This window comes from Chelonia mydas, chromosome 10, assembly GCF_015237465.2.
Source record: "Chelonia mydas isolate rCheMyd1 chromosome 10, rCheMyd1.pri.v2, whole genome shotgun sequence".
NCBI lineage: Eukaryota > Metazoa > Chordata > Testudines > Cheloniidae > Chelonia > Chelonia mydas.
In genome coordinates, this window is record NC_051250.2 from 2,265,580 (window position 1) to 2,289,929 (window position 24,350).

The following is a 24,350-nucleotide window of genomic DNA, read 5'->3' on the forward strand; positions in this document are numbered from 1 at the left end:
ACTGGACCCAGCTAGCCCTGCCCCTCCAACCCTGCAGAGCATGCTCCAGCTGGAGACAGGGTTAAAAAGGGAGCATCCCAGCTCAAAAGAGACCCTCCCTGACACCCCAAGGACCGCATGCTGAGTCCGGCTGGGGCTGACGATTTGGTTTCCCTTTTATATTTTCTTTCTCCTTATCTGGGACTGGAAGCGGAGAGAGCAGTGGTAGGAAGTGACCCTAGGAGGGTAACACAGAGGGTCCACAACCCTGCCCAGGGGTCAATGCTGCTGACCCTCTAGGGTGCTGGGTCAGAGCCCGGTGGAGTGGAGGCTCCCTGCAGATCCCATTAGATGATCTCAACACACTCCCAGTCCTGAATTTTCCCAAAATCATGTGCCCTGGAGCATCCAGCCCTCTCCTGGCCAATTCTGAGAAATAAGGTTTGTTGTGCTTTTGTCTCTTTAATGGCACATCACAGCTCATTAACTGGGGTAAATACACCCCTCCCTGCAAACACAGCACTGAGCTGGGTTACAGTAAAAAAATAAAACAAATTGATTAACAGTAGGACATAGGTGAAGAGATGCCAAGTAAAAGGAATAAAGTTAGAAAGGGTTACAAGCAAATACAAATGAAAACACGCATCTAAAAGTCTAAAACTTAATCTAGCAAGTTTACAGGCTTTGTTCAAGATGGTTTCTCTCACAGATCTTTTTTCCAGCCATGGGTAACTTTCCCTCAGTCAGGACCTTCCATAGAAGTACAAGCTGCTGGCTTCCCTTGCCTGCCCAGGTGAAAGATCATTTCTTTTCAAAGAAACAGATTTCTCACATAGATCCAGTTCCCACAGACTTCCACCCCTCCTTGGCTGAAGGACCCAGCTTTCTCAGCTGGCAAGAGCTCTGGCCCCTTACGTCTGTCTAATGATGGATGCCAAAGATGGCTTCAGCCCTTGACCTTGCTTATCTCTTCCAAACTTCAAATGACCTCATTTCAAGAGGCAGGATGACCTCATGCTGTTCTCTTCCTCTGGGCTTCCCATCTCCTTCTTGATTTCTATGTAAAAAGGGCTTCCATTGTTTCTGGTCACACCTTGCTTAGTTTCTGGAGACAGGTCAATAGCTGCCTTCCCTCCTGTCTGGGGGAAAGCCTGTTTCGCCCTTTGTTTGGTCACAAACTGTAAAGCTTAATAATAAGTATCCATAATTTCTTATGTAGTATTAATACATACAAAATCACAATGATATTAATCACCAGTGTGTCATAGGCATTCATAAAGCACCTCACTTGATAAACTTTTGTAATACAGTAATATTGTACAGAATCAGTTGATTCAATTGCTTATCACCTAAGGGTCAGACCCCCAGTCTTTATAGACCGGCAAATCTTTGAAATGTATTCTTTGAAACGTAACACCCAGCCCAAGTTTCTCTCCTGCTAGGACACCATGCTGTCTCCTGCCCCATTTGTTAGTTTTCTAGCTTTGTTTACCTCATATGTAAATAGAATTTCATTGTCTCAACCTGATGACCAAGCTGGACAGAGAAGCATATACACATTCCTTGTTTACCAACACCCCCTGACTTGCCTGGTTTAAACACATTTTAGTTATCATTCCAGTTATATCCAGTTATATCCATAACTCGTGATGAAAATTCCATGCATATGTTTCACAAGAATATTAATGATCAGGGAGTTATTAGTTTTCCAATGACATTTTACATGGTACCTTTTAGATACAGATTTTAACTATAGCAAGTTGGGGCACACTGAACTGGTTAGGGCAGCTGAAACTCACTATACAATACCTTGCCCTCTGGCACTGGGATGCTCTTAGGATCACAATCAGTAACAAAGGCAAAGGCGTTTTTAAAACATCTGTCAGTTCAGGTTGCCTGTTCCCTGGACTGAATGTACTCCCGGCTATGAATTGCTATTCAGATTATGTCCCTCACCACACCCCAATGTTTTACATTTTCCTTGCATAAAAATGAATTTTATGGATTATTATTTTTTCCTCAAACAGTCTAGAAGAAAACAAATGTGACTGAATCTATGTTGCAGATTTTGATTCTCACTCTAAGTCAATCAGTTCCATCCAAGAACAAACACACTAACAGAACAGGTCTAGCGGAGTCATAATATATACAGCCTAATTAATCACATTACTCATGAAAATATATTGGTATAATTAATAACACAAGGCATCTATATTGGCCTCTGTGGCGCAGCAAATTACAAGGCAGTAATACTTGGACATGTTGACCTGGATTTCATACATAATCCATCAAGCCATTCCTGCCAGATCGAGTCTCCAGAGACAAGAACAATACAAAAATGATAATTAAACAAAAGCAAGATGGACAGCAGTTGTGTAACATTCATCATTCCCAATATCCCATGGAAGGGGTTGGGATATTCTGATTTTGTCCTGCGCATTCTTGTGCTTTCCTCTGTGAAGGTTTCGGTATTTTAATAGGCCTGGATGGGGATACATTACTGTTAATTATGAATAAGAATAAATTATAGCTTGGTGAATGAAGGCATATGGCAATATCATTATACCGGCGTAGCAGCCCTGAAGGCTTTCAAAAGGGTTCCTGTGGATGGGTGACAGTGGATGGGTTGCGCGGTGATGTGCATCTGAGATCCATCGCCCGAACGGTCAGAGCTCTACCTTAGCACCGATCCCTGCATCACAAAGACCAGGCCCATCTAAAGGCCTTGCATCTACGAGGGTTACTTCTCTCCAAAGGGAAGTGTGGTCAAAGTGAGGGAGTCAGACGTAGCGTACATACTGCATTCCTGTGGCTGCTGTTAATAAATCACTACAGGCAGCATGAGGCCCAGGCACTACACAAATGCGAACGGAACATAGAGACCAACCATCGATGGAACACACACACTGCATGGTACGGCCTCCTAATTCCACAAGAAGTACGCTAATGAGCAACATGTGGGATGGGGGAGTCACTGGCTGAGGCAATCTTTAGACAAGCGACTAGTGACTGGCTAAGAGATGGAGAACAAAGAGTGGGAATGAGCGCCCCATGCTCACCACAGAAGGAAGTTAATAGCTGGGTGGCCTAAGAATCCGCACTGGGGCCAGAGGTATTTCGTATGTTTCCCAGTGATCTGGTAGAAGAATTGACCCATGTGGAATCAGAATCTGTAACTAACACAAGATTAGTCAGACTAGTCAGCTCTAGAGAGGAGTGAAAAGAACTTCAGAAGGACCCAAAAAATACCAGGTAAAAAGTGTAACGCACTGAGAAATGAAACTCAGCCCGACAAGTGCAGATGGAAGGAACCGTGAGCTACTCCTACACACTGATTGTTCTAAAGAGACTAACCACCTAGGAGAAAGATCCAGCTGCTGCGGTGGGCAGCACAATAAAGACCTCCACTCAAAGCACATATTAGAATGGCTTTCCGTGTGTAGGCGGCACGGTGTCCCTCTCCAAAAGGAAACCGCGAAAATAGAATAGGCCCAGAGAAGGGCAACCAAACTAAATTAGAGACCTGGGAAGGCTCCCATACAAGACATTAAAAAGATACGGAGTGTCCTTTACAGAGTAGATGAACAAGAAAGAACATGGCAGAGGCACACAATAATCAATACTAGAGACGATCAGATGGGCTCTCCTGTTTACCTTCTCTTGTATACAAGACCAGCAGTAACTTCCCTCCCAACTCCATGAAAGGGAAGCTGGTTCCTCCCACGCACAGAACTCATTTCGTGTGTTATATTCCACACACTCATCCCTTTGCTTAAACACATTAATACTACTGGACTCCACCACCTTCCCTGTACGTCCGTTCCGTATTCACCACACATTGTAAAGTGCCACGTGAAATTTTTACTACTGAGACATATATTCCTTCTTAACGTAAACCTATAATCCCTATTTCTGGTCTGTCCAGCAGCCTCCCATAGATCAAACTATCAGCTAGCTGGTTTAAAACCTTCAGTCGTGTTACTTCTTAATCATCTTTGCTCAAAGCTAAATAACCCCAATTTTGTCTTTCCCAGCTCATTCATAAGCCCCTCCATTCCACGGAGCATCTCAGCTGCCCTGTACTGGATTCTTCAGTTTAACTGATCTATCCCAAATGGGGTGACCAGAACTGAAGTCTATATTCCACGTGTGGTACAGTAATTGTAAGGGGCCTGCACAATATCCCTAGAATTATGTGATATGTATTGTTAGAAACCTACATCCTATTAACTTTTTATACTGCAGCTCCCTGGACCAGGAATTTAAATGTCAGATCTGTCTGTACAGACAGATCCTTTCCCTTTATTGAATTAATTCAATACCGTTTGAATCATTCTTAGTTGGGCATTATATTTCCATCCCTATTCAATACCAGCTTGCTCCTAGCCACAGAAAAGCAGGAAGCTCCGGACAAGCAGCTGTGAATGCCTTTGTTTCAGGCAGCTTGTATCACAACCCGTTTGTTTTGTTTTCCTTTCCTACTGGTATTAGAAACACGTTCACATTAATAGGTGTTTAATGAAACCATAACAGCTTCAAATCCATAGTTCGAAATGGTCTAAAAACAGGGTTGCCTGTTCAATCGCATCAGTAGGTATTTATGGACTTTAAATCTTCAGGAAACTGCAACAGCCTGCTAACGATTTGTCCAAGAATGTTTTAATGGGCTAGTTTGTGTTCTGAGCCAAATGGCACCTACACAGTGAAACCACGTCACGTAGCCAGGCAGCTGGAGAGAGTGTTGCATTGCAGCACCACAGACCAGGTCTCTCCCGCCTGGAGACCAGCGGTGCCTGGAACACAAGGCAGGAGCTGGCTTCTGGGCATGCATATCCCCCTTCTTCTTCCTCTCATTAAGAGTCAGACCATGGAACACATCTAGGGCATGAACCAACCTCGACGTGACAGAAGTTAGGAAGAAACTTTCCCTATGACCTGGCTAGGCCATGGCTGTCCCCTGTGGCGATTTTCGTAAGTGGTACCAGCCATTCTCAGAGGCAGGATACCAGGCTAAGTGGGCCATGGTTCTGATCCAGTACAGCAATTCCTATGTTCCCAGCTGGCAAATTCTCTGCTGGCATAACTCCCTTGATTTCAGCAGATTTATGACCACGGTGAACTTGTTCCCATACATTCAAGAGCCTATCATTCGTTGTAATTAAAGTAGCATTGGCTGGACGGCTCTCTCCACAGCTCAATTCCTCACTCTCCGTCAGTACACCGTAGGCTTTATTTCTAGAGGTCAGAGTTATCATCAGCCAGGCTGAATTACTCTGCATCAGTGATGTCACAGTAACACATCAGAGAGGCAGGCTGGTCTCATGGTCTCAGCATAGTACTGGGAGTCAGGAATCCTCAGGACGAAGCCTGGCTCTGACACTGACTCCCTCTCTGGCCTTGGAGAAGTTGTAAAACTTTCCCAAGCCTCAGTTTCCCCCGCTGTAAAGCACTTACCTCAGCCTGGTCTGCTGAGGAGTAATTACTGAGTGCTCATACGGTGCTTCTAAAAGGTTGCACGGATTGTGAGTGTTAAGGGTCAATTCTCCCCCCTGCCAGAGGGTGAGAAAGGACTCGAACGTGGGTCTCCCACCTCTCAGGCAGGTGTTCTAAGCACTGAGCTATGGGGTATTCGGATGGGAGGGGGGTCCCCCCATCTCTCCTGTTGATGATGTTCCACTGAAAGGATGACAGAGCAATTGGAACAGGGGAACTGGAGCCAGGCCATGTCCCAGATGAGTGCCCAAAGCACTGAACTACAGAGTTAGAGCCATTCTTGCGCACTCTCTCTGGCCCAATGCCTGTGTAAGTATTTATCCACCATGGAACATGCATGTGCTCTGACCACTGGGCACCACCATCTCTTCCTCCTCCCCATCAGCCGGTTGGGTTTTGAATGGGACCTGATCCAGGAGGCAGCCTCTGAGCATGTCATCTACCAGAACAGGCCCTGGATGCAACTTAGGGAGCCAAACAGATTTTCTCCCCTGGTTTGTGAATTGCCCTAGGGCTTGGGCAGGAGATAGGTACCTGGAGGACGCCTAGAGGGAGGGAGCAGTGCACATGCTCAGAGGCAGAAACCCTGGCACAGCAGGAACTTGGCCCTGAAAATGGAGGCACCGAGTGAGTTTAGGGGTCTACACGGGTTAGACAGGAGTTTGTGCATCGCGGTGGAGCCAAACCTGGGACATAGGCACCTGAAATAGTGTCTTCGGTGCCTAACTCCTTTTGAGCATCAGACCTAACCTTTTCACAAAGTATTATTTACAATCAGTTACGCAGCAGCCTGTTTCGCCCGGCTCTTCACGTGGTGCCTGGTCTGATAGAGGAGTCAGGGGCATTTTGCTTTGGTGCTCACCCTTTTCGGTCCATTTCACCACAAAACACAGGCTGGGACCTTGACTCAAGAGTGGCTGAGAAGATGCTACAAGTCTGCAAGGCCACCTCCTGAGCCTCCGATGGCCCCTCATGTCCAACACAAAGTTACCTTCAGCCTCCACATCCTGGCCCTTAGGCAGCCTCCTTTGGTTTCTGCGTGAAGCTGACATTCCAGATAACGCCCGCCACCCCTTCGGAGTCTGGCAGGGAGAGGGTCTGGCAGGAGCGGCTCGGGGAGGGGAGTCAGGCGCGTCTTTGCTCTTCCTGCTCCACCAGCTGTTGGTGGTCCACATTGTGCAGAGCTTCCATGCTCCCCATGGGAAAGTGTGCAGCCTATGAAGAGAGCCGGCTCAATAGGATTTTAAAACTCCCTCTTTCCCTGAAACCCTCTAGCTGGCGATGGCCTGCTTGTCTGCCCTACAAAACTTTCATTCTGCCAGGAAATTAACTAGGTTGAGAGTGCCTGTCAGCCAGGATGCATCACAGAGGTGTATGCTGCAGAAGGGTCAGACATACTGCCCTGAACTTACACCTGTCGCCTACGTGGCTATGATGTGCCCTTCTGTTCACCCTCCCCAGAGGGAGCGCATGGGGCTAGAACATGTTCATTAACATCAGTTCTCCACTCTCACACGAGCTCAGTTCGCTGTAATTCAGCTTTGCCCCAGCAAGGAATCTGGTTGTGGGAGTTCAGTGTCTGGTACCGTAATTCATGAAAAGAGATTTCCAGAGCACAGCGCATCTTCTGTGGAGAGCTGTGTAGACATGTTTCATTGCCTTTATATTTCACTATAGTTGACAGCTTTTGAAAGGCAAATACATGTACACAGGGAATCCTTTGATGAGAGATGCAGTAAAGGCATTTGACAAAGTATGGGATGCATACTTGGTTACTAAAAGAATCTGGATTTACTGTCTCATTAGTGAGATTATACAAGGTGGCCCTTTGCAGCAAATCAATACAAATATTTTCAGTCAAAAAGGCACCCTTTGGCCTACACCCTCCCCCTGCCCTGTCTCCTTAATTCAAATACAACAGTGAGGAGGTTTGGATTTGCTATGTGGATAATTAGGGCACAGTCCCCTACGGCAATACCTGGGCTGGAGAGGGCTCCCATCAAAGCTTCACCTACTAAATTAGTTTAATCATGTCTGTCATTAGTCATCTTTGCTTGAGCCCCCATTTTGAGGCCATTTAAAGAGGATTAGAGAAAATCTTCCCTCTTTAGTGCTGTACAATAGTGATTAACCATCAGAAGTCGCAAGGCATTTTCCTACTGGGGAAGCGAAGCAAAACTGAATCTGTAACCACAAAAGCCCAGCGCCTTCCGCTACGAACCAGGACTTGGAGCTCGCATGAGAGAAAGAATTATTAGTGCGACACCTGGGGTGCTAATTGATACACACGGGAGCCCTGGTACAGGGCTGGAGATGAGAGGACTCAGAGAGGAGCCAGGTCAGCTCAAGGAGGTTGTAAATGACATTGGGCAGGATCTTGTAATCCTTACTGAGAATTCTGCGCCACTAGGGAGTAAGTTAGTAGGGCACGGTTTGTTCTCATTTCGTTATCTATTATCCCTCTAGATCTTAGACGGATCTATCTACAGCTAGACAGACCCACAGACAGACACATATAGGCTGATGTGGAAACAGGCACATTTAGATACAGATGTGCAGAGAACTAGGCACCCCATTCTAGCTGGGCTTAACTAATTCATAACTATCGCCCGGAGAGAGTTAATTACAGAGCATAATTCACTCCGATTCTACGGACCCCTGGAATAGCATCCTCACCCTGCCCTTGCTCCAATCCCACCTGTTCTCCTGCAGCCTCCTCTCCTCTCCCCTCCCGCCCTTGTCCAACTGCTCCCTGCCCAGTTCCTCCTGACCCAGGAGGAGACCAACTGCTCTTGTTCATTAGACAGGAGACGTCACTGCAGTGCTCTCACTGAGAGGCCGGGGTTTTCTCAGTGCCTGTCATTTACGTTAAGCAGAGCTGTGAATAAACTCCTGACATTTTGAAGTTAACCATGCCCGGCCAGTTGGCTGTTTGCTCTACTCCAAAGCCTGCCAGTCCCCACCTGCCTGAGGTTTCACACCCGTTGGGATCCAGGCACCACATGTATGGAAATGCTCAGATGTCGTTCAGAACAGGCCACCACGGCTGCCTAAAATGAACGTGACTGTTTGAGTTCTTTCACTGAAAGTATTACCACTCTGAGCTGTGCAGGTGCAAGCGGGCACATGTAAAAGTTATCTTTGGGTAAACAGAAAGGAAAGCGTACCTGCGTATTAATACGAATACTGGGTAAACAGAAAGGAAACTAAAAATACAGCTGAGCACAGGGTGAAGGAGTCGTAGCAAATCTGACAGCAGCCGCTCGGCAGCCCTGGAGTAGCAGAACTCAGGACTTTCACTGAACCAGTGACTTGTATTTGTCCAACAAATGTGAAGTTTTGCAGAACAACCTTTGGCTTATAAAGTGACCGGAGGCCCCTGCAGGCACTCAGGGCATTGAGCAAACATTTCCTAATGTAAGACAACTCAAAACGTCACACAGCAAACACGGCAAAAGGCAGATCAGATCTAACAGTTCAAAACACAAATGGCATCTCAGGGTGTTGACATTCCTAGCCAGTCCAGAAGGGATTTGAGCAGCCTGTTTGGTTTATTAATCCAATGGATTCCTTTAATGTGTGCTTGGACCGTATTAGACGGGCAGAACACATGCCACATTCTGAATGCTACGCTCCCTGTTTCTAATCCGGCTACCATTTGATTCACTCAGCCCAACAGAGCAAGTCCTAATTATTGCTGAGCCCGGCTCTCTAAATGACCCGGCAGGTGGGGGAGTTATCTATGGAATGTGTGGTGGGATTTCACACCTCTTCTTTTTAACCCAACAAAAGCCGTGAATAAAGATAACGATAAAAAAAAAAATAAAACCTAGAAAACAAAAAACCTTTGCCATAAAACCACAGTTGTAATCCCCTCCTGTGTGCAGACCAGCTTTCTGCAGCTAATCCTGCCCTCTGCAGAGCCTCTGTCAGCATCTGCAGTAACCAGAGGAAACTAGCACTGGCCCTAAACAATTCCTTACTCCTGGCAGTGGCACATTGTGGGTGCACTAAACACGACAGCAGCGGCAAAGATGGGCCCCTCGTTTCAAAAGCTCATGAATCCTGAACAGAGCATTTGGGTGAATTGGAAAGTGACTTACCCGCCGGTGTGAAAGGATCCCAAGGTAAGTGTCCCTGCAGTAAGCACAGGAGCCTTCGCGAGGAAGAGCGACGAGCAAAGGAAACCTTCTTAAAAAAGGAAAGCGGCACTTGCGTCCTTTGCCTTACAAATGGAAGTGGCATGGTGACTTGCCCTGAGTGCCTGGCAGAGGAACATGCTGGCGCCCGCGCTGAGGGAGACCACTGGGACTAATGGCAAACGTTCCCCTGGCTTCTCTTAACTCCTCCTATGGTAGGGTACTGACCTTTTCTTGGCTCTCTTCCAGCGGTAAGAGGGAGCGAGTGCTCAAACACAGGCATAGCGGGAGGAAGGGCACACACCATCGGGGCAAAGAGGGGAAGCGAGGCTGGCTGATCCCTCAGCCTCCTGCCTAAAGGTTCTCCCAGGGAGAGTGCGAATGCTCAGCCATTCGCAGAGAGGCTCTTCCCAGGGCTGTCGACAGCAGCTCCACAGACTCTCCGCCTGAACTAGCTAATGCCATTGCATCAGCCAGGACACTGGAGCACGCAGAGCAGAGGCAATTTCTTAGTAACCGTGCCTTAAATAAAAGCAGCCCTCCGTGGCTTCATATTAGCTGCCTTTCTGAATTCAGCGACCTCAAGGGTTCCTGCTCCAGTTTTGGATTCAGCATCTGTGGAGACAAGTCCTCGGTGCATTCTGTGTTAAATAACGAAGGTTAATTTGATTTGATGCACCACTTCATTATCATAAACAGCTCACACAGTATGTCAGTCTTCTGTAATTACAATTTCCTACAGCCGGCATCTTGTTCATTTCCTGTCATTGATGGTGTTTCCCTATGATCATCTCACAGCTAAGCGCTTCTGCATGAACTTCCCTGAACAGTAATTAGGTGTCATTTATTCTGTAGCTGCTGGTTAGACTAATTTACAAAATAGGACCTGGGATATTAAATTTACTTTTCATTACGGCCGCATTTGTGTCTGATTATTTGGATGTAATTTTGTGGGGGGGGGGGGGGGGGCGGGGGGGGGACACAATGGGAGACTTTTCTTATGAACAGCAGAGTTTTGAATGGCTAAACCCTGCTGGAGTCCCACCTCCGACTCACAGACAGGGCAAGGCATGGGGAGGAACCCAAGCATGCATAGTGGGTGGGTGAAGCAGCTGGTCCATCCCCTCTCACCAGTAACACAGCAGGGGAATGACATGTGCTGGATGCCACTTGGTAGGCTGCAAAAACAGGTCTATGTCCAGCATCTTGCTAGGGGACGAGGGGGCTCCAGACAAGCCGCATGTTTCCGGTCAGCGTGGAACCATAGCTGCCTACGCCGGGCACAGCCCCCCCAGATCAGCGTTATCAATAATCCCCACAGTGCCGCTCACCGTGGGAGGCGGGCGCTTTACAACCAGGGATTAAAGGGCAAACCCGACCAAAGCGGGCCTCTGGAGCATGACAGAATAAACCCCTTTGGAATCTCAGCATGCTGCTAAATGCTCATGACCAAGGGACCTTGTTCAGAGCACCGCTGCCTCTCTGCCACCTCTCACCGCGACACAGCCCCGGGCTGCTGGCTCTCCCCCGCTACGGGCCGCAGCCACTTGTGAGAGCAGACAGTGAGCTCTGCCGAGAGCCAGAGCAGAGGGCGCTCCGAGGAACCAGCTAGGTCTGCAGCCTGGCAGACACCATGCAAACAATGGGCAGAGTAAGAAACTCCCAGCAAGCAAAGAGAGTGGCTCAGAGCTGTGAGGAGGCCACAGAGGGCATGGCTGGGACCTCTCATGCACCAGGTTAAGGCCGCTGTCTTCAGCAGAATTGCCTTTTATTAACAGCAGGATAAGCTGGAGGCCCCGAGTTCCCTAGGGGAGAGATGGTCTCTCAGACACCTTCCCTTGCCGCCCTTCGCTGCAGCCCCCCCGGATTAATAAAACCTCACACAATGGCCATGTAACCCTTCTGCCCGGTAGTTAACAGCAGCAACAAGGCTGGGTGCAATATATTTAGGGCCTCTCTGGGTAAATAACTAAACTGTCCTGAGCCCCCACCCAGCCAGTAGGGAGCACCCTAGGGACGCTACTCAAAGTAGAACTCAGAGGTGCTGCTCAGGGTACATCGTCACACCGAGGAGCTAACCCAGGTCGGGGCGCTGGGCTAGACTAGAGCATCCAGACTCCAAATCCAGACTTGAGCCAGACCTGAGTTTTCGTTTCCACGCTGGGGCTCCGCTCGCCCTTGTGAGGTGCCAGGACTTATCCCATGATTCTTAGCGCTGCTGCGCCACTCAAAGAATTGTTTCACGCGGTACTGTGGGAGAACGTGCATGTCCTTCCTTGGAGGAGATGAGTTCCCGGGACTGTGGCCCGAGGTCGTCACCTGCTCTGTGCCCTCTGAATCAGTGTCTGGTCCCTCGACCCTCAGGGCCAATACTGACACCAGCCAGAGTCAAAAGCAGCTGCAGCAAGAAAGCGGGCTCTGGGAACACCCAGTCCCCATGTTTGGTGAGTTGCTGGATTGAGGTGTGGTTGTTGGTCTTCCAGTACTCACTGCTGAGGGACTTAATTGTCTCCCTACGCTGAGGTCCCATCCCGTGAATCCCCCTCTCTGCCAGCTTCTTGCAAATTGCCTCCCAGAACTGCAGATTTTGGGTATCCAAATTGTGGCTCTGACTGACCTCACAACAGAGAGCCACCCAGAACCGTGGCAGCCACCTCTGGCCAGCTGGCAGCATGCTGGGAGTAGGATACCCTGGACGGCACCTCGGTTCGAGCGTTGTGAAAGCTGAGCAGCAATACAGCTGCCAAACGTGGGGGTTTAATGCTGAACTGGTGCCTATAAACTGGTAGGTGACTTCCAGGGTAGAAGGGAGTAGGAAGAGGGCAAGAAAATACGGCCCTGAGGGAATTGTGAGACGGCATCGGGCACCTGAATTAGTCGGCCTGCATCCACACTGCAAAGGGGGCAGGTAATGAGCCCCCGTGAAAGCAGAGCCTGAAGGAAGAGCTGCAGGGAAGACAGACCCTCCTGGCCACGGCACATGACCCACAACCACTCCTCTTGCTTCCCCACTGGCTCCAGCCTGCTCCACCAGCCCGGCAGACAGCGCCTGGGCGGCCGTTCGCTCCAGCACTGGCAGGGCTGTTGGTGGGAACGTGCTCAGAGAGAGTCCCTCGGTGTTGCTGCTGTCGTCCAGTCTCCTGGGGTGGTGGCTGAGCGGAGATCTCAGGGAGAGGCATGGAAAGCCAGGCTCTGGCCCTGCCGTACGGGGCAAGCTCTCCCCTCGGCTCCCAGACATTACAGGGGTGGGACGGCAGTGATGGCGAGGTTCACCGCACGCGCTGATGTGACAGCTTGTCAGTCTGTCCTGGAGGCTCTGCCCTTCCTGCCAGGAGGAATCACAGAGCTCAACATGGACGAGCCAGTCTCAGAACTAAAAGAGGGTAATGGAGGGGTTTGAGCCAGGCTTCCTCTGCCTACCCACCCTGCCCACCACCCATCTCTCACACACCTGGCTTAGCTCCTGCATGCTCACAAAAAACAGTAATGCACCGAGAACAAGCTCATGGTGCATGGCCCTGCAGCTCCTATGGCTCTGATAGGCTCCTGCATTCACCTCTTTGGCCATTCAGTGTAGGCGAAGCTCCTCCTGGGGCATCCTTCATTTGCCCCACGGGTCTCTCAGACACCCAGCCAGCATCGGATTGAGACGCTACAGTGGAAGCCCCGGCCCCAAGGAGCTGAGGCTACACCGAGAGCAACGCGGACAAACACCAGGGGACTGAGGGGGGCAGGAGCGATGCTGACGCAGGGTGCTCTGCATTCCCGTCCTCGGGTCGCTCCGCCGCAGGGAGCCAGGCTCCTGCAAGTACAGGCTCCAGCCAGGCTAGCTGCACATCACTCAAGCAATGCGGCTTCCCACCCCTTCTCTTGGGAGATCACTTCCCAGCCCCATAAACCCTGCTGTGACACCCAGGCCTATTCCCACCTAGGACTCCAGGCTACCCCCTCCGCCCAGCTCTGGGAGTGACACCCCTCCAATGTTCTGCAGCCATTTGGCTACTCTGAGGACCTGATCCCTTTCATCTCTCCTCCTTGTCACTTCAGCCCTGACAGCAGCTGACGTGGGTCTCTTCTCCAGTGTGTGTCTGGTCTGTATCCAGCACTCAGATGCTATGGCAATTACAGACAAATGCAGCTGCCCATGGGGTGACTTATACGTTACTGCCCTAACAGCGAGCACCCTGCCCTGAAGGCTTCCAGACTCACCGCTGTTGGGACTGCGAGAGGGGCAGGCCCAGGGGCAGGAGACAAGCCCTGAGAACAGTAACCGACAGCTCAGACAGCCTCCCTGGCAGGTCTAAGGAGAGGAACATTTTCCCTAAGAGCTGACGGAGATGCTCAGTTAATAAGATGTAAATGCCCTCTGTAATCGCATACTGGGGCTCTGCAGTAACTGAGTTAGTGGGGACTTTTCCGGTGCTGCCAGCGCATCAAACAATGCAGCCGCTTTAGGAGGTGGCTCTGATCCCACTTCTATTTATTAGTGTAATTCTATTACATTACTGGGGAACAGCTGTAGGCACTTGAATGTCAAATAAGGCCAGTGTTTTTTTTACTCCGCACTGGAAAGCTGTGAACAGCTGCCAGCCTTGCAGCAGTAGAGTGGTCATTTCCATCAGTCAATGTTTGCCATTCTTGACCTGACTTCCCTGAAAATCTCTTTTCAAAATCTACTCTGCCAGCATTTCCTTTCTAGAAATCCAGAGTCATGCCGCCAAAGGACAGCGATTCTAACAACAACCCACAGTAGCTACAATGGCAGCACTGAAAGCACAGTGTTCTAGGGCCATTCCACCCCCACCCCCCCGCTGTCATTTCGCAGGAGCCCAGGGCAGCCCAGGCTGCTGGATTCCTGGTACACAGGGCCGTGCAGGTGCATTTCGCCCCCCTGGACCAGGTAAATTAGGGCAGCAGTGAAAGAGTTAACCTGGCAGCAGGCAACTGCCATTCATTCATCTCCACATCCGCGAATATGCTGTCACTGTATAGGCAAGCGGGAGGTTGGGGGGGCGGGGGAGGGTGTGTAACAAATTATCTCAAGTATTAATGACCCAGTGGCGGCGCAGAAGGCAGCAGGCCTGCCACTTTTAATTGAATGAAATGATTCGGCATCAAGTTCCATCATGTGGAACTCGCAGGGAACAATGGAATGTTTAAACATGACAGTATTTTACAGACAGCGCATTTCAGTTTAATTATTGTATCCACGCTATGGAGCGAGCTTTCCACGACACAGCGATTTATTCACGCTCATGCGGTGGGTGTGCGAATCAGCCACCCAGCAGATATATATTGCCATGTAGATGTCTGTAACAATGGTTCTATATAGATAAAAGAAGCCAGGGCTGAAGCAAGCCAGTGTTTTATATGGTATTAAAAAGTCATCTAAGAGAAGACACATGGAGCAGTGTAGCACTGTGGTTCACAGCCATAATCACTGAAGCAACAGAAGCTAAAGCTTTAACAACCCTCCCCAACGGCCACCACCAGTGACCCTTCTACTCTGTTAAAGTAACAAAAAGCTGGAAGTTTATGATGAGGATTGTCCCAGCAGGCTATGAAAGGAAGGCCCTTCTGTGGCAGAGGCAGAGGGGATGCGTGCTGTTGATACTGCAGGAGTGTGAAAGCTTGTCTCCCTTCCAGAATGCTCCAACCTTTTGCTCCAAATTGTCTTAGATCTAATTACATCCACGTTTAGGGGGAGGAGAGGAGATGTGTGATTGGTTTTATCTGATGAATTATACAGATGTTTGATATCTTTATTTGTGGCCAGAAAAACAGGACAACACAGGCACACACTGTAGATATCAAAACCCTTGAGAAGACAAATCCCTCAATGCTAAAAGGGTCAAAAGCAGCACAGACCTGTTAGGGGAGGGGGTAATTTGTTGTTGTTAAGTTCAAACAAATGTAATAAAAACCCGGAGTTTGGCTTTTTTAAATATACGGGCCAGATCTCCAGCTGGTTTAAACTGGCTCATCTCCGCTGGAGTCAACAGAGCTGTGCAGATTTACACTCATGGGGGCTCTGGCCCATCTATCTTTAACTAAGATTGTACATTTACAATCCTTTCCCTCGCCAAAGAGTCCAAGTGCTGGCTGGGCACCAAGAACTCCAAGCATAGGAAACAACAATTAAAATACAACACCACACCACACTGTTCAACGACAGCCAACCCTACTCGAACCGCCAGACAGGACAGCGGCATCCATAAGAGAGGTGCCGAGTAAGGTTGGGCCCTAAAAAGGGATTGACACGCAAAACAAACATAAGAATGGCCAAACTGGGTCAGACCAAAGGTCCATCAAGCCCAGTATCCTGTCTACTGACAGTGGCCAATGCCAGGTGCCCCAGAGGGAGTGAACCGAACAGGTAATGATCAGTGATCTCTCTCCTGCCATCCATCTCCAAGCTCTGACAAACAGAGGCTAGGGACACCGTTCCTTACCCATCCTGGTTAATAGCCATTAATGGACTTAATCTCCATGAATTTATCCAGTTCTCTGTTATAGTCCTAGCCTTCACAACCTCCTCAGGCAAGGAGTTCCACAGGTTGACTGTGCGCTGTGTGAGGAAGAACTTCCTTTTATTTGTTTTCAACCTGCTGCCCATTAATTGCATTTGGTGGCCCCTAGTTCTTATATTATGGGAACAAGTAAATAACTTTTCCTTATTCACTTTCTCCACACCACTCATGATTTTATAGACCTCTATCATATCCCCCCTTAGTCTCCTCTTTTCCAAGCTGAAAAGTCCTAGCCTCTTTAATCTCTCCTCATATGGGACCCGTTCCAAACCCCTAATCATTTTAGTTGCCCTTCTCTGAACCTTCTCTAATGCCAGTATATTTTTTTAGAGATGAGGAGACCACATCTGTACGCAGTGTTCAAGATGTGGGCGTACCATGGATTTATATAAGGGCAATAAGATATTCTCCGTCTTATTCTCTATCCCTTTCTTAATGATTCTTAACATCCCATTTGCTTTTTTGACTGCTGCTGCACACTGCGTGGACGTCTTCAGAGAGCTATCCACGATGACTCCAAAATCTTTCTCCTGATTAGTTGTAGCTAAATTAGCCCCCATCATATTGTATGTATAGTTGGGGTTGTTTTTTCCAGTGGGCATTACTTTACATTTATCCACATTAAATTTCATTTGCCATTTTGTTGCCCAATCACTTAGTTTTGTGAGATCTTTTTGAAGTTCTTCACAGTCTGCTTTGGTCTTAACTATCTTGAGCAGTTTAGTATCATCTGCAAACTTTGCCACCTCACCTCACCTTTCTCCAGATCATTTATGAATAAGTTGAGTAGGATTGGTCCTAGGACTGACCCTTGGGGAACACCACTAGTTACCCCTCTCCATTCTGAAAATTACCATTTATTCCTACCCTTTGTTCCCTGTCTTTTAACCAGTTCTCAATCCATGAAAGGATCTTCCCTCTTATCCCATGACAACTTAATTTACGTAAGAGCCTTTGGTGAGGGACCTTGTCAAAGGCTTTCTGGAAATCTAAGTACGCGGTGTCCACTGGATCCCCCTTGTCCAGATGTTTGTTGACCCTCTCAAAGAACTCTAATAGATTAGTAAGACATGATCTCCCTTTACAGAAACCATGTTGACTTTTGTACAACAATTTATGTTCTTCTTTAGAGAAGCATTAGAGACAGAAAAACACCGGCACATTTTCTAACAAATGTAACTATGAAGAAGCTGTTGGCTAAGGAGTACAAACGACCCCCTGAATAAGCTGGAGTAGGACAAATTGGATTCAAAGCTAGGCCTTTAAAGACTCTGACTCTGTACACATATCCATCCCCCTCCGCACTCCTCCGCCTGGCAGGCCGGGCCGTGAGGGCTTCAGCTCGCGTTTTTGCAGCAGTGAGAGAGGCCCCCTCTCCTCGGGCTCCAGGACGTGCAACGCAGGCTGCAAGATGGCACCCATCTGAATCTGTTTCCTCAAACAATGAATGGCAATAACGATGGATTAATTCTGAATGCCGGGGAACGTTCCAGCGCTCGCTTGGATCTAGCGGGATGGCCCCCACGTGCAACGCTTTCCCTGCCAGCCCGGCTGGCTCCCTGCCACGTCTCTCCCAGCTCGCGCCTGGCAAAACAAAAGGTTCTAGTGTGTGTTTACAAAGCAAAGTGACATATTCACGAGACGCCTTTACACACTGCGGAAGGCAGCACGGCACAGCCCCCATTCACAGGGAAGCGAACAAAGAGCGAGTCTGACAAAATTCATTTCTATTTATGGGTTTTGTTTCTTTTTTTTTTTTTAATTGAAATATCCATGGACCTGAACTGATGGTATTTGCACTGACTGCTGAATTAGCAGAGTACTAGACTGTAACAATATAAAATATATATTGTTAAAAGCCACTTAAGGCTTTCTCTGGAAGGGCTTCCTGAACCTTTGAACAAGAACCCAGGGGACAGTCCTTTATTACCACTGTGACCAGGGTCAATTGCTCTAGAACTGAGAAAATTATTTAGGAGGTGATCAGCCTATTAAACCATTAACACATACATTACTTGAGCCGCTGATCTGGCCTCTGTCTTTATTGCATTGGGTGTTGTGCTTGGGAATTTGCTGGCATTTTATTCAGTACATAGCTACATGCACAACAAAAAAGACCAGATAACAGGTTTGCATTGACCAAGTTACAAAGGAAGCCTCTCATTTCTCAGGACTTACTTTAACTATTTTGTTTTTATGCTTTTCTTACATGGTGTAAACAAAGGCACAAATTGCACGTCTTTAATCTACAGAGATTCTTCAGATTGTCAGAAATCAAATTTAGTTATTACCATCAGAATCTCGATCTGTCTTTAAGTGTAAGTGCTCGCACTGGAAATGCATGATGAACTAGCGGAGCCTCTCCTTTGAAAGTGATAAAGCATCAAATCTCAAAAATAAATGGGCTGTTACAGCTGTGGGCACCCTGTGGTTACAATACAGCAAGGAGAGGCAGATAGTGCTTTGGAGAAAGAGGGGCATTTATTTCTGCCTGTCAAGACTTGGGAAAGATGGAGAACATACAAGGGACAGAAATTAGTGTCTTAATCTAGTACATTTACGCTCTTCGCTTTTTAAAATGCCTTTTGGCTAGTCATTTTCTTGCATCTGATGTTTTATTATCACATCTCTTATGACATTTTCAGATACTTATTAAATCAAGGCTGGGGTTTGCTGCTCTGTGTGCAGCGTCTGATAGCGAATTCCGAGACCAAGCAAAAAGGAGCGGGTGAGATGGAGTAAGCTGGGAGATACTGGGCCAGAGTCTGCTGTCTCTCACATTGGTATAAAGCTCGACTGGAGCTTTCCAAGGGCGTGACAGAGATCAGAACCTGGCCCAGTGCCTGTGCGCAGCAGGGGACGGAAGAGTTGGAGCACACACATCCTGCAGGGAGCTGGGATCGCATGAGGCAAGGCAGGGGCTGTGCGGCAGCAAATTCCCGACAGAGTGAGGTGCTTTGGTTTGAATATCCATTGTCCGGTAGGTTAGTACCAGAAAGCGAATAATTTTCTTAAATAGTCAAAAAACTTTTCTGGCACATTCAATGCTGATGAAGTTGCCAGATTCCCCCCTGCGGGTGACTGGAATGAGTCCTCTTGTTAGGCCCACGTGGCCCTCTCAGCCTTCAGCCGGGGGAATTCAGTCTCCAGGCTAGTCAGTGCCTGTGGCAGAAGTGCTGTTTGAGATGTGAGCCCTTCCCCACTGGGACCTCGAACAAGACCCACCAAACGCACCACACCTGAGTCCATCAGGGCAACAATTTTCCATCCTCACAGCCTAGGGCTGGATTTGAACCCGTGCCTTACAGTGAAAGGGTCGTGTTGCCGCTTGCACGCTGTCTGGAGGAGATGGCTGGGCAAACATCCCTTTGTTTAAAAACCATAAATAACGGTGTGGCTGAACAGAGTAATTTAAAAGGGAAAAGCCCTTACTTGTGCAGGGGCACCACACAACGTGCCAGACTGTTGGTCCCAGCCCGAGGCCCCGCCCTGGCACACTGTAGGTGTCTCCAGCTGCAGATTGCTTGTCTAGCAGGCTCTCAGCAGGGGTTGAGGGGAACAAGACTGCCCTGCACTCCCTCTTCTGGCCACTGGTGTACACTGAGTACACAACTGATGACCTGAGGGCTCGGCAGCAGGTGCCCTAGAAATTAAGAGCTCCCCTGAATAGCCCTCTGAAAGGAAGAGCTCTCCTCCTCCGGCGGAGTTAAAGCTGCTCCCTTGGACTGGTGGAATCCCAGGGGGTGGCTCCTGCAGGGCTTTGTGGGGGGCTTCAGGTCATCGTGGTTGATTGGGAAGCGTCTGGGCTGTTTTGCATCACGCGCTTAGGCCTGGTCTGCACTACATTTGTTCCTAATAGATCCCACTGCCGCACCTGCTGGGGGATTGACGCACTGGGAGCGCTAGTGCAGACGTGGCTCCAAGCAGCTGCCAGCATTTTAACCGCGTCCTCTAGACCTGCTGCAAGCGACGGGTGGCCTATGCTACCACATCGGCACGATTGCTGGAGCAGGACCTGGCGCAGACACAACCCATCCGTGGCAAGATCGTAGCCTGATCTTCAGCTGAAGGGAATCCCATGGCTAAGACCCCACCTCCTCCCACAGATGCTCATGGGGTCAAAGCTGAGCCCTTCAACCTACGCATCCCCACTGAGTATTGCTGCTGGGACGGGATGCTGAGAAACAGGAAGTCTGCAGATTGCTGGGCCTTGCCCTATTTAAGAATTGGGAGGTTTAGCAGGACCCAGAAAGGAACTGGCAGCCAAAGCAAAGTGTGGCATGTTGGAGAGGAGTGTCCTGATGGGCGTGGCACACCGAGATGGCAGGTCGCTGCCTGCAGCCCCGAGCGCAGTCTCTGGGTGGCTTTCTGCAGCAGCCCCGAGGAGAGCATGGTGCATCAAGCCAGCATGTGGCGATTGGCACTGGATCACTGTGGCTAGGAGTGTACCCGGGGGAAAGGGAGAGGTGGCTGGCTAGCTGCACTGGAAGGAAGGTAGCCCTGCTGCTGTCTGGGTGTGCAGGAGCAATGAAGTTTCGAGGAGGATCCCAAGGCCACACCCCTCGTTGTCCAGCACTCCCAATGCAAGCCGAGCTCAACTCCAGCCGAGCCCAATCATTTCCACGTTACTGGGACACAGCCTGTCAGCTGCTCCCCAGCCAGGTACCCAGTTCACTCAGGCAGCAAGGAAACCATTTTGTTTACATCTGTTTGGAAGGAGATGTAGCACGGGGCCCACCCACATATTGGCGGCACGGACACCTTGATGTCTCTCAATCTCTCCTGGAACCTTACGCAGATGCTGAATAAAAGGCAACAGAGTCAAGACCAGAAAGACTCCACAAGCAAGGAACCTCAGTGAACAGAAGCAAAGATCCTCTGGGTTCTAGCAGCTTAAAGCAGCTCTGACCTTAGGGTCATTGCCCTGACAGGTGTGCAGCACCCTTGCAACCAAGAGTGTCAGCAGCTGCTGGCAGGTCCAGGAATCTTAGCCTGAACACTGGACCCATGCCCACTCCACCAGGTCTTCAAGCATCGTCTCTGTGCCTAGCCTGGACATGGTCAAGCTACAGGGGTTGGCCCGCCACCACCTTCTGGGTGACCTTAGTTGGGAGAGAGTTTAGGAACCAGGCAAAGGTGAGCAATATCATCAGCATGGAGTCAGGCCCTGTGTGTTTATGCATTAACAACATTGCCCCTCCATTTTAAAAAGACAGTAATCCAATTCCTTGAGTGGAGAAACTGCAAGGCCAGTGATCAAAGTATCATACATAGTATGTCAATCAATGGCCTGATTCTCCACGGTGTTACACTGACTTTCAAGGCCAGAAGGGGCCACATCAGTCTGACCTGCAGAGCACAGGCCAGAGAACCTAGAGCAGAGCTTTTCGAAAAACACCCAGCCTTGATTTACAAACAGGCGGTGATGGAGAATCCAGTTGTTCCAGTGGTTAATTACATCCATGGCGTCAGATCAGCGTAATGCACAGGAGAACCAGGCCCCCAGGACATTCCTATGATGTGCAAGCACCACGGCTCCAGGCAGCATTCGGTGGCACACCTGGCATATCGGCTTCACTCTCTGGTGCGGTGAAATCCAGTCTTCCCCTCACACTCAGCACTGCTTGTTTACCTGCCTGTTACCTTAAAAGGCCACACTGCTTGTGTTAGAGAGAAAACTCAATGGAAACCCCCCTCCCGGAGGAGATCCAGTTTGGAGCAAATCTTCAGGAGCCCATTAGAACCCTGCAGAGCAGCTGCAGCAGCAGCAGCATGAACGCAATCCTCCGTAAAAAGTGACTCTCCAATTTCTTATCCATCTTGTATCCCTTCCACTTCTCTCCCCTTCGCCGTGCTGTGCATGGGGTACCGGCCCTCCCGCTCCCGGGCAGTGCTGCCCAGTCCAGTTCTCGAACAGCAGACAGCGAGGTTTCAACTTCTCAGCAGGATACTCTTCACAAACTTCAAACCCCTAATCCCACGGCTAACCCCCTGGGGGATGGCTGGCTGAGCAAACACTCCATTTGCTGGCTGCCTGCTTAATTACTGACCATTTGTTAACAGCCTTTGACAAATTAAATCTTAATTCCTCATGCTAATCGGGAAATGTTGTTCTCCTGGAGTCTCCTGCAGTTTACAGCTCCCAGCAGTGTCCCCTTCTCCCAGCCAATATGGCAGAAAGCAGCAGCAGCTCGGAGAGCCAGGCACTCAGGGCATGCCTGGTTTCACTCCCTGCCACACAGCAACTTTCAACTTAACGATGTTTAAACCCAGATCTGTGCCTCCTCCTTGTCTGGGGAAGGAGGAGAGGAGAGTGCTGTCTCCACGGCCCACACACTCCTTGGCCTCTCTGTTGAGATCCGCAATGGTGTGTTGTGAGAGATTTATATTGATGGTCTATACAATTAAAACGTACCGCATGGTAAAAGTTGGCTAGTTCTATATTTGCTGTCCATATCCGCTAGCTGGGGCTGCTGGAAACATGGGCCAGGGAAATGCCACAGCCAGAACTCAGCCTCTCTCTCGAGTTCAGGCTTTTTTCAGACTTTTAAACTTCCTTGGTAAAACAACAAAACAAACATGAAACCTCCAAGCCCTCCACTCTGTGGCACCGGGAAAGCTTGCCAATTAGAAGTAGCAGCAGTAACTAGGAGCACTGAATACACGTCCTATGGACTGTGAAATCCATAGAATCAGAATACATACATGGGGGCCGGGTTGTGTGTACATTTATTTATATGAAAAATGATCAAATGTATCTGTACTGAGGTTCAGGGCTGACTCTGGTCACATGTGGCAGAGCAATTTTTTAAGATTACAGACCAGTATTTCTGCATTTTGGGGTTTTTTGGCTGAAACAATACAAAGGGTTTTGGGACATGAGGGTCAAAGGAAGGAAAAATGGGGACTCTGAAGTTATGGAAGACACAGGGTGGTTCTGGAGTCACTGAAGGTTTTGAACTCCTGATTAGTCTGCTGTAAACAGGGAAGAATGCAGGCAGCCACGGCAAAACCACAAAAACTAGGGGGTTTGGACGCCGTACTGCCCCCAGCCCCTGCAGACTCAGATGGGAAGCCCCAAGAGAACAGCTTCCTTGGGAAAGACATGGGACTGCTGGTTCCAGGACGGCGTGGAAATACAGCGAGCACATGCACCTTCCTTGGGTACCTGGCACCGCTGGTTCCAGGGGCAGCAGGGGGATGCTTTATTCAGATATAAGAGAACAGGATCAAATGCTAGATTCCAAAAACGAGTGCCGTCTCAGGGTGGAACATTAAGAGAGCAGGTGGCCAGTCCCTGCTTTCCCCTCTCACGCTTGTTACCACCTCACCTACTCCCGTTGCTCACCAAGAAGGGAAAGCAGCACGGCTGAAACCCGGGTTCTGCAGCGAGAATGGATGGCCTAGAAATCAGCAGTAGAAAATCAGACCCATTAGATCACTGAAAAGCTTTGTGCTCAGTGGGGACGCCCAAGGTCAAGTGTACCCTACAACAAGAAGAGGCAGATTTCCTAGTGCTCATTAGTCGCCGATCAGCGAGCTGGGCCACGTGACCTCTCACACTAAGAGCTTAGTGCTTCTCTCCCCCTCCCCCAGTTATCCAAATGCCTCCGCAATGGCCGGGCTCGAACAGGGACCCGATCTGATTGATAAATAAAAACTAACAAAAAACTCAGGAAAGGCAACGAGCTCCGAACCGGCCGCCAAAACGAGGGTTTCCCCTCATTCCTCCCTCTGCTGCTCGCTGGTTGCCACGAGAGAGAATGAAGCAAAATTCGGTTCGACTGGGCAATACACAAGTTACTGTGGGAGCAAGTGAAGTGTGGGGAGATTCTCCCCTCACAGCCCCTGGGGAGGGCGTACCAGCCCCGGCTCCTCATGCTGGCCTAGAGCTCAGAGAGGGCAGAGTTTGGGTGGCTTGCAGGCCCCCTGAACGCAGTGGGTGGTTAGGGGGAGGCATGTCAGCACCACCTCCCTGGTACAGAGGAGCAGGCTCCTGACTCCGCTCCGAGTTGAGAATGCCGGGCCTGCCCTCCCAGCCTGAAACACACTTGCTAAAACACTACCATTAACTTAACGTTTACCTACAAGGAGAAATATTTTCTTAGCACTGGCATTTGATACAAATGGGGGAGTCGAACTAAAGGCTGCAGCCTGGGTTTTGAAAAGGGGAAGACTTTACATTGCAGTCTCAGCTCAGGGAGCCTTA

General features: G+C 49.3%; 1 protein-coding gene across 15 annotated transcripts in view; it reads right to left on the bottom strand.

The window, feature by feature from the left end:
- Positions 1 to 24,350, bottom strand: part of TNRC6A (trinucleotide repeat containing adaptor 6A) — a 166,346-nt gene that overhangs the window by 120,524 nt on the left and 21,472 nt on the right. Inside the window, exon 1 of one of the 15 annotated variants that reach the window (XM_043523883.1) lies at positions 9,576 to 9,747. The exons of 13 other annotated variants lie outside the window; for them this stretch is intronic. The gene's annotated coding sequence lies outside the window, so the exon portion shown is untranslated. Of the gene's footprint in view, positions 1 to 9,575; positions 9,748 to 24,350 lie in introns of those variants that run through there. One more of the 15 variants, XM_043523890.1, reaches the window with a different exon arrangement.